A 10,461-nucleotide genomic window follows, 5' to 3' on the forward strand; every position below is an offset into this window, starting at 1 on the left:
GAAAAGGAAAATCTACAGAAACAAAATACAGATCAGTAGTCAACTGGGGCCAGGAGTGAGAATAAGGGTTAACTGCAAAAAGACTAGAAAGAATTTTTAGAAGTAATAAAATGTTCTAAAATTGGCTTGTGGTGATAATTTAACAACTCAATATATTTACTAACAAATTATTAAATTTTGCATCCAGAATTAATTTGGGGTATTAAATAACTCAAAAAACTAATTTTTTAAAAAACTGTATATACTCAGGAGAAATGAAAACATAGCCACACAAAAATTTGTACAAAAATGTACATTGCAGCATTACTTGTAATAGCTAAAAAGTAGAAACTCTAATGTTCATCAACTAATCAATGGATAAATAATATGTGGTATATCCATCCATACAATGGAATATTATTCAGCAATAAAAATGAAATGAAATGACACATGCTACAACATGAATGAACTCTGAAAGCATTATGCTAAGTCAAAGAAAGCAGTTAATGAAAGATTACACACTGTAAGATTCCATTTATGCAATTTGTCCAGAATAGAGACAGAAGGTAATTAGTGCTTGCCTAAGGCTGAGGGTGTTGGAGGAAAATGGAGAGTAACAGTTGATGGGTATGAGGTTCCTTTTTGGGGATAATGAAAATGTTTTAAAATTGATTATTTCCACAACTCTGTGAATATATTAAAAAACCACTGAACTGAACACTTTAAATTGGTGAATTGAATGGTAAGTTAATTATATCTCAATAAAGCTGTTATTATCATCAATGACAATAAACCTTGGTGTACAATCTGTGAGCAGGTAAAGCCATCAACACTGATAAGGCCCTACCACAGCCACAGTTCCAATCTATCTACTTAGGATATAAAAATCTCAAAGTTACAAATTCTTTCCAACCTACTGTGATTATTTTGTAAATGAGTATATACGTCTGAAAGGAAAAGTAATGATTTAACAAAGCAATTAGTTCAAGTCACTAAGTTTAAAAAAATACTGACATTAAACTGTCCAATTTCAAATGCCCAAAATATATGAATTTTCTACTTCATGTTTTAAGAAGATATCTCAGTAATAGTCATATAAACTCACTTTGTAAACTATTACATCATATTTAAACCTTATTCCTAAACCCCTTTAAATGTAATTAGCTTCCAGTCTTATATAAAGTCATACTACCTTCTGAAGAAAAGAAGAAATTCTGAAACTCAAATATCCAATCCTATCTTGGTAAAGAAGACATTATTCTGTGCATTCTGGCACTATTCTGTGACCACAGCACTAGACAAAGTGCATAATTTACCTCACGATACAGACTCACAGTTAAAAAGAAAGGCAAATCTGATTACTAAACACCAGATTACTGTTCTATCATCACCGGATTAAAATTTAAACCACACAGTTGAAATAAATGTTGATGAACACAAGATAGGGGGTGAAATTCATAGTTGTACAATAAAGTGTTCACCTCTTCTTTCATGAAGTACGATGAACTTAAAGGCTATTCTGCAGCGTAGCTAGCTCCTACAAAAAAGGAGCCCAGGATGCTGGCACATGAGAAACGTTAGAAACTATTCAATTTAGATTACTCTTGGGGTAATGGAGTATTTTCTCTGTTCTCTATTGGCATGGAATAAAAATACCCAAGTAGAGAGGGGACTCGGCTGCCCAGCTCGCAAAGCTGCTCAGGCAGTCAGTTCCAGCCCTAGCCAAGCCTTCACCGTCCTCCTGCCGCGTCCCCACCACCCTCCAATACCCAGGAACACGGTCCCGGAGGGCCAGCTTCGCGAAGAGAGGCTCCATAAGGCGGTCACTGGACGCGCGTGTTACAGAGCCCGTTTTTGTTTTGTTTAAAAAACAGATTCCTGTCAGAGCCCAGCCTCCACACTCCCGCGGGAACAGGGGGAAGTGGCAGCAGGGGGCCGGTGTGGAGTGAGAGAATAAAAGAATGACCGAGTACAACCTGCCGTGCCAGCTAGCAGCAGAGGGCAGGAAAGGTAAGAGGCGGCTAGGAGGCCCGACGGCGGAGATAACTGCTCTCCAGCCGTCCACGCCACCCCACGCGGCCGCAGCCGCCCAGGTCCCGCCCCGGGCTCGCCGCCCTGCCCCGGCGCCGGCCGCCGCCTCCCGCCTTACCCGACCCTCCCAGGACGCGTTTCCTCTAGGGCCGGACCCCCGCCCTGGCCTCCTCGCGGAATAAGGCGGGTCAGTTCAGTCCGCTTCTCGGCAGAGGTGACTCGCGCGGCGATGTAAACACAGCGAGACCAGCTGCGCGCGGCCCATCCCCCCCGCCGGGGTCTGTAACCTCTTCCCTCAGCCCTGCTCCGCGCCCCGCGCTCCTCGCGGGCGGGCGCGCCGCGCGCCTTCCCCTTTCTCCAAGTCCAGCTCCCCGACCGTTGCCCCGGGGCACTCAGTCCCCTTTCCCAGCGCCCGGCCGGTGTCACCGCCACAGCCTCCGGAAACCCTCCGCAAACCCCGGAGCAAACAACACAGGCGCCGGGCGGGGGCGCGGAGGGAGGCGGTGGCACTCGGGACGGCAAGGCTTTCTCGCCGCACCCTCCGCGCTCCCTCCCTCCCACCAGCCTCGGCGGCCCGCGCTCTTACCTGCTCTCCGCGTCGCCCAGGAAGACCGCCGCGTCGGTTTCCCTCCCGGCAGGGCCGCGGACTAGCCGCCGCCGCCGCCACCGTTGGCCAGGCGTCCGGAGGGAGCCGGGGCCTCCCCGGCTGCCCGAGCCGCTCCACTGGGAGAGGAGGAGACAAAACAGCGGCGCGCCGCCCCGCGCAGAGCCCCCCGCCCGCGCCGCCCCACCGACCCCCCAACCGCCAAGGCGACGGCGGCGACACTGAGCCCGGCGCGGGGAGCAATGGTGGCCCCCGCCCTCCACCCCCCGCCTCGGCTCCTCCCCCTCGGCCTCCTGCTGCCGCCACCAGGACACTCGAGTCCGCCTCCCCCACCCCGCCCGCTCAGAGCGCTCCTCCCCTCCCCACGCGGCGGCGGGGAGGGGGGGGTACGGCGGCACCGCCAGTCACCGCCGCGCCTGTCAAACCCGGGCCGGCTATTTATACCTCGCGGGGCCCCGCCGCCCTCTACCCGCACCAGCCCGCCCACCATGCTTCCGTGGCCGTCTCGAATCTCGCCCGCCCTGTAGCCCCCCAACTTCTCAAACCCGCCTTCTCGGGTAAAGACTCTAGCCACTTGTCCCGCTTCCTGCTCGGCGCTTCGCCAGCCTGTTCCCGACTCCGACCCGGGCCCGGGACTGGCGCGGGGGCTCCCAAACGCGGGCCGGCGCGTGGGGGGCAGCGGGGCCGCGCGTGCACCTGCAGCGGCCGCCGGCCCGGACCGCACTCACACCCTTGCCCCTCTCTGAGGGCCCCCGCGGGCCCGGGCTGTCACCCCACCCCCAAGCTCTGGACTCCCGCCCTTCTCCTCCAGGGACGGCTCGGCCCTCGGGCAGCCTGACAGTCACTGAGGGTTGGAGGTTGTGAAAACTCCTAGCCCGGGTCTCTCGCATCTCCACTCCGAAGCCTGGACTAAGTGGAAGGCGGGGGCGCGGGCGGGCAGGAGCGCGCCGCCGGCCCCGCCCCCGGTGCCTCCCTGGCCAGTGACGCTCGTGGAGCCACGCCCCTCCCTGCCCGCGCCCCTCCGTGCAGCCCGCTCCTCCTCCTCCCGCTAGCCTGCAAACGCCCGGCCTTGTACCCTGCGGACCCCGCCCCATTCCCAGAAATTACCACCCGCCCAACGGCCGGGCCACGCGACGGTTGGTGCCCGCGTTTGCTGACGGGCGGGCGGCTGGGCTCAGCGCGCAGCTGCGGAGCGCGGCGGGCCGTCCCCTGGCTCTGGCCCCGGGGAGCTGCGGGTGTCCGCACCGAGCCATTGTCGCTCCTCGCTCGGTCGGCGACGGACGGACAAGTAACTGAAGTCCGAGGATTGTCGGTGAGGAAATGCGGGAGAGTGTTGATGCGGGAGTATTTGAGTGCCTGCGAGTTCGAAAAAAATGAAAACCCAGTTGTAGCTGCAAGCTTCTGGTTTCCCCCGTTTCACACAAAGAGGAATCTCTGAGCAGGGCACTCACGCGCCTCCAAGTACACAAAAGCCAATGACACCGTGCCCAGGGTTGTCCTGCGTTTGTAGCGCCTCATTAATGATCTTTCTTACGCACAGTTATGCATATACACGCCTCAACGTATTCCCCCACCAACACACTTGGCCGCCGCCGCATTTTCTTGTATTTATTCAACAAAGAACCGAGACTGTCCCAGTGCGCGTGGGGACCGATTCTGGTCCCCTCCCGGGCTCCTGCAGCCGCACTCCGATGGACCCGTCACAGTGTTCAGCAGGTTCGTTTCCTGGCTCCAGTCTCACTCTTTTTGAGGCTCCACCGTCAGTCCTGAACGAGGGAAAAACCCTGAGGATTATAAGAGATAGCTGTTCTTGAAAGTAACGTGGGAACCGTGGAAATAACGCTACAGTAAGGCTCAAACTTCAAAGAATCACAGAAGGCCCTCTGATAGAAGTCTCTGAAGAGCGAGGAATTTAATGATCTTCTCTTTTTTTAAGCTAATAATGCCTGTATATTTACTGGGAAGCCAAGAAGGTTGTGAGGGGATTCTTTCCTATCTGAAAAAGCAACTCTGGGTACTTTTTTCTTAAGAGATTTTTTGCTTTTAAACATAGGGGAAATCTGTATAGCAAATAGGGTCAAAGAGATCCTCTAAACTCTGATGAAGTTCTATAGATTCCTGAGTTTTAAAACATAGCGACTCTTGCCACTTTTCTAAATTAAAGAATTTATAAAGCCCATTCAAGGCTTCCTTTGTGGCTCAGCTGGTAAAGAATCTGCCCGCAATGCAGGAGACCTGGGTTCGATCCCTGGGTTGGGAAGATCACCTGGAGAAGGCTACCCACTCCAGTATTCTGGCCTGGAGAATTCCATGGACTATATAGTCCATGGGGTTGCAAAGAGTCAGACACGACTGAGCAACTTTCCCTATAACATTCAAATCTTTCATACACATTAAACAGGATACTATAAACAGCATCCTTTCTAGGGCGGTATTTCTAATGCCCTATTTCCTGTAAAATAGCCTATCACTTAAGGGAACTGTAAAGAATTGGCCTGCAATGCAGGAGACTCAGGTTCATTCCTTGGGTTGGTGAGATTCCCTGGAGTAGGAAATGGTAACCCACTCTAGTATTCTTGCCTGGAAAATCCCATGGACAGAGGAGCCTGGCGGGCTACAGTCCATGAGGTTACAAAGAGTTGGATTGGACTTAAGCGCCTGAGCATAAGTTCACTATTGTCCATTTTTTATATTTGTAAGGAATTAATATTCAGTACTACTGTATCTCCATGACCATAACATGGCATATTAAAGAGTATGCAAAAAGCCCTGATTTCTAAGTTAGGAACAGATTTGGTCTGTATATATAGAGACCAAATATTAATAAGATTATATGTATGTTGCTGCTGCTGCTGCTGCTAAATTGCTTCAGTCGTGTCCGATTCTGTGTGACCCCATAGACGGCAGCCCACCAGGCTCCCCCATCCCTGGGATTCTCCAGGCAAGAACACTGGAGTAGGTTGCCATTTCCTTCTCCAATGCATGAAAGTGAAAAATGAAAGTGAAGTCGCTCAGTCGTGTCCGACTCCTAGCAACCCTGTGGACTGCAGCCTGCCAGGCTCCTCCGTCCATGGGATTTTCCAGGCAAGAGTACTGTAGTGGGTTGCCATATGTATATTAGGTAGAATAATTTTGTACTTTTCTCTCTTTCCCTTTTGTTTTCACTAAGAAAATCTCTTTTTAAGATCATCTTAGACTACTCAGCCTGTCTTCAATATGATAGGCAAAATAAGAGAAGAGGATATCATCACTTTTATATCAGAATGTTAAATGGAAGAAGGACCCCTTAGCACCTGTTTTAAGGGTGGAAGTGGTAATCAACATGAGGAATGAAGGACAAGACTAAATTCTCCGAGTGGTAGCCTGTAAATAATTTGCCCCTCCCAAATTGAAAATTCTCTATTTGGGGCAAATCCTTCAGCACTGTGAGTTATAGTTGATTAAATAAGGCTCTATTCCCTTTCAAAGTGAGTAATCCAAGAGAACAAAGGAAGGCCATGCTGCCTTTTTTAACCAGTATTCTACTGGTCACACAGACCACTCCTAACTCAACGTGGGATGGCACTACACAAGGACATAACACCAGAAGATGAATATCACTAGGGCCATGTTGGAACCTGGGTGTCACAAGGCCCTGACACAGTAGTGAATTTTGAGTGACTGACATAGGTTTTTAACTTGTTGGATTCCCTCATTGCAGGAGGGCAAATCACAGGTTACCAGCAACTATGTAAACTTTATAAAACAGCCAGAAAAATGTCTTCTTTGGTCTCTTTAAAGAGTAAGAGGTTCTGGGCAACTGTCCAGTTATACTATAGTGTTAACCTACCTTGTTGGTGAGTTACTATATCCATCCCTCCCACCACCCCTTTCTGGGTGTCTCCAAAGATAATTATTCATAACTCTCCCATATTCTGTGTCTGCAAAGAAACCCAATCCCCAAACTCATGTTTTGCTTTAGATACCATCTTGCCTTTTATAAGTCAGAATCACTTAAACATTGTATGTTAATCAAGTTATAATAGGCCTGCCTGAGAGAATGATGAAAACCAAAATAATTTTGGAGGCACATGTAAAGTTTCCATAATCCAATGAAAGAGTTCTTAAGAATGAAATTTATACCATCAAATGCAACCAGATAAGCAGAAAGTATAAAGATTTTAATATAGAATGGATGCCAAATCCTCATGAGTTGCATGTGTAATTTTACCATGTAATGTTTTCTTGTAAAATAAGTACTTAAAGTCATTTCATAATTTGAGTTCTTGATATACTTACAAAGCAGTCTTTACTTTAAAATAGTGCTTTAGTTGGAAGCATTGTATTTATTCTAACCACATATAAATTACTTTCAAAGAATATCTTATTATTTTTTTTAAATATTTGAAGTATTTAGCATGGATTACACTTTATTCAGGGATCAAGACCATCCCCATGGAAAAGAAATGCAAAAAAGCAAAATGGCTGTCTGGGGAGGACTTACAAATAGCTGTGAAAAGAAAAGAAGTGAAAAGCAAAGGAGAAAAGAAAAGATATACGCATCTGAATGCAGAGTTCCAAAGAATAGCAAGGAGAGATAAGAAAGCCTTCCTCAGCGATCAATGCAAAGAAATAGAGGAAAACAACAGAATGGGAAAGACTAGAGATCTCTTCAAGAAAATTAGAGATACCAAGGGAACATTTCACGCAAAGATGGGCTCAATAAAGGACAGAAATGGTACGGACCTAACAGAAGCAGAAGACATTAAGAGGTGGCAAGAATACACAGAAGAACTGTACAAAAAAGATCTTCACGACCAAGATAATCATGATGGTGTGATCACTCACCTAGAGCCAGACATCCTGGAATGTGAAGTCAAGTGGGCCTTAGAAAGCATCACTACAAACAAAGCTAGTGGAGGTGATGGAATTCCAGTTGAGCTATTTCAAATCCTGAAAGATGATGCTATGAAAATGCTACACTCAATATGCCAGCAAATTTGGAAAACTCAGCAGTGGCCACAGGACTGGAAAAGGTCAGTTTTCATTCCAATCCCAAAGAAAGGCAATGCCAAAGAATGCTCAAACTACCGCACAATTGCACTCATCTCACACGCTAGTAAAGTAATGCTCAAAATTCTCCAAGCCAGGCTTCAGCAGTACATGAACCGTGAACTTCCTGATGTTCAAGCTGGTTTTAGAAAAGGCAGAGGAACCAGAGATCAAATTGCCAACATCCGCTGGATCATGGAAAAAGCAAGAGAGTTCCAGAAAAACATCTATTTCTGCTTTATTGACTATACCAGAGCCTTTGACTGTGTGGATCACAAGAAACTGTGGAAAATTCTGAAAGAGATGGGAATACCAGACCACCTGACCTGCCTCTTGAGAAACCTATATGCAGGTCAGGAAGCAACAGTTAGAACTGGACATGGAACAACAGACTGGTTCCAAATAGGCAAAGGCGTACGTCAAGGCTGTATATTGTCACCCTGCTTATTTAACTTATATGCAATGCTGGGCTGAATGAAGCATAAGCTGGAATCAAGATTGCCAGGAGAAATATCAATAACCTCAGATATGCAGATGACACCACCCTTATGGCAGAAAGTGAAGAGGAACTCAAAAGCCTCTTGATGAAAGTGAAAGAGGAGAGGGAAAAAATTGGCTTAAAGCTCAACATTCAGAAAACGAAGATCATGGCATCTGGTCCCATCACTTCATGGGAAATAGATGGGGAAACAGTGGAAACAGTGTCAGACTTTATTTTGGGGGGCTCCAAAATCACTGCAGTTGGTGACTGCAACCATGAAATTAAAAGATATGCTTACTCCTTGGAAGGAAAGTTATGATCAACCTAGATAGCATATTCAAAAGCAGAGACATTACTTTGCCAACAAAGGTCCGTCTAGTCAAGTTTTTCCAGTGGTCATGTATGGATGTGAGAGTTGGACTATGAAGAAAGCTGAGCGCCGAAGAATTGATGCTTTTGAACTGTGATGTTGGAGAAGACTCTTGAGAGTCCCTTGGACTGCAAGGAGATCCAACCAGTCCATTCTAAAGGAGACCAGTCCTGGGTGTTCTTTGGAAGGACTGATGCTAAAGATGAACTTCAATACTTTGGCCACCTGATGCAAACAGTTGACTAATTGGAAAAGACTCTGATGCTGGGAGGGATTGGGGGCAGGAGGAGAAGGAGATGACAGAGGATGAGATGGCTGGATGGCATCACCGACTCGATGGACATGAGTTTGAGTGAAGTCTGGGAGTTGGTGATGGACAGGGAGGCCTGGCATGCTGTGATTCATGGGGTCACAAAGAGTCAGACACGACTGAGCGACTGAACTGAACTGAACTGAACACTTTATTCTGATTAGGATTTCTTAACATTGTCAATGTTAAAAACAATTTTTATAAGCAGATTTTGCCTCCTTATCTTTATTATTAAATTAAATAATTCCATAGAATTCTCCAGGCAAGAATACTGGAGTGGATTGCCATTCCCTTCTCCAGGGGATCTTCCCAACCCAGGGATTGAACCCAGATCTCCTGCATTACAGGCAGTTTCTTTACTATCTGAGCCACTAGGGAAACCCATAAAATTAAAAGTTCAAGTGAAATGTATATGAAGATATTTTATTAGTGATTTAGGATTATATTTAATCTTTAAAGTTTCTGATTTAGCACTTCCCAGGTGGTGCTAGTGGTAAAGAACCTGCCTGCCAATGTAGGAGACACGAGAGACCTGGGTTCAATTCTTGAGTCAGGAAGAACCCGAGGAGTTGGAAATGGCGACCTACTCCAGTATTCTTGCCTGGAGAATCCCATGGACAGAGGTGTCTGGTGGGCTACAGTCCATAGTGTTACAAAGAGTCAGACACGACTGAAACAAAGCAAGCAAGCAAAGTTTCTGAATGAAATTAATTTCTTAATAAAATTCAGGATTAATGCTATAGTAGTTAATTAAAACGCAAAGATAAATGTCTTCCGTGGAGAAAGATCTGAAATAAATTGCCATATCTTCAGGCTGACTAGTTTTCAAGGACACTTAACTGTTTTTTTCATGCTACTAAGATAAAATGAGTTAGTAGAAATTTTTCTTTCCATTCATTTCCTGCTGCTGCTGCTAAGTCACTTCAGTCGTGTCCGACTCTGTGCAATCCCAGAGACGGCAGCCCACCAGGCTCCCCTGTCCCTGGGATTCTCCAGGCAAGAACACTGGAGTGGGTTGCCATTTCCTTCTCCAATGCATGAAAGTGAAAAGTGAAAGCGAAGTCGCTCAGTCGTGTCAGACTCCTAGTGACCCCATGGACTGCAGCCTACCAGGCTCCTCCATCCATGGGATTTTCCAGGCAAGAGTACTGGAGTAGGGTGCCATTGCCTTCTCTGTCCATTCATTTCCTGGAGCACCCTAAAGATTACAAAAGCATACCAAAAGCCATGTTTTTCCATTATTTATTTACTTTCTTCTGTGGTGGTTTTTCCTACTGGTCAGCTAATCAGAATGGGTAGCATCATATTAGTAGTAAATAACAGCAATGATTACAATAATATATTATTGTTATTATTATATACAACATATTATTATTAGATTAGATAGATATAATAATAGCAATAATATTGGCCCCTGTTAGTATACATACAACTGGATACTTTGTGTTCATTAATCTTATGAATTCTGTGTAATTATCCCATACTACAGTTCATGTTGAAGGTATGAGAGATTAACCAACTTGTTCAAAGTTACATAGTAGAGGGACTTCCCTCTACTATGTGTTTAAGACTCTGTGCTTCCATTGCAGGGAATGCAACTAAGATCCTGCATGCTGTGTGGCGAAAACATTAAAAAAAAAAAAATTTATAACGTT

The 10,461-nt window shown here is 46.4% G+C and overlaps 1 protein-coding gene across 8 annotated transcripts in view; it reads right to left on the reverse strand.

Moving 5' to 3' along the window:
* Positions 1-2,833, reverse strand: part of ELF2 (E74 like ETS transcription factor 2) — a 99,203-nt gene extending 96,370 nt beyond the window's left edge. For 5 of the 8 annotated variants that reach the window (XM_044930439.2, XM_044930442.2, XM_044930440.2 and 2 more), the window contains exon 1: positions 2,597-2,832. The gene's annotated coding sequence lies outside the window, so the exon portion shown is untranslated. Of the gene's footprint in view, positions 1-2,128; positions 2,154-2,596 lie in introns of those variants that run through there. The other 3 variants (XM_006079270.4, XM_006079269.4, XM_044930438.2) reach the window with 2 other exon arrangements.
* Positions 2,834-10,461: the final 7,628 nt, after the last annotated feature.

This window comes from Bubalus bubalis, chromosome 17, assembly GCF_019923935.1.
Source record: "Bubalus bubalis isolate 160015118507 breed Murrah chromosome 17, NDDB_SH_1, whole genome shotgun sequence".
Classification (NCBI taxonomy): Eukaryota; Metazoa; Chordata; class Mammalia; order Artiodactyla; family Bovidae; genus Bubalus; species Bubalus bubalis.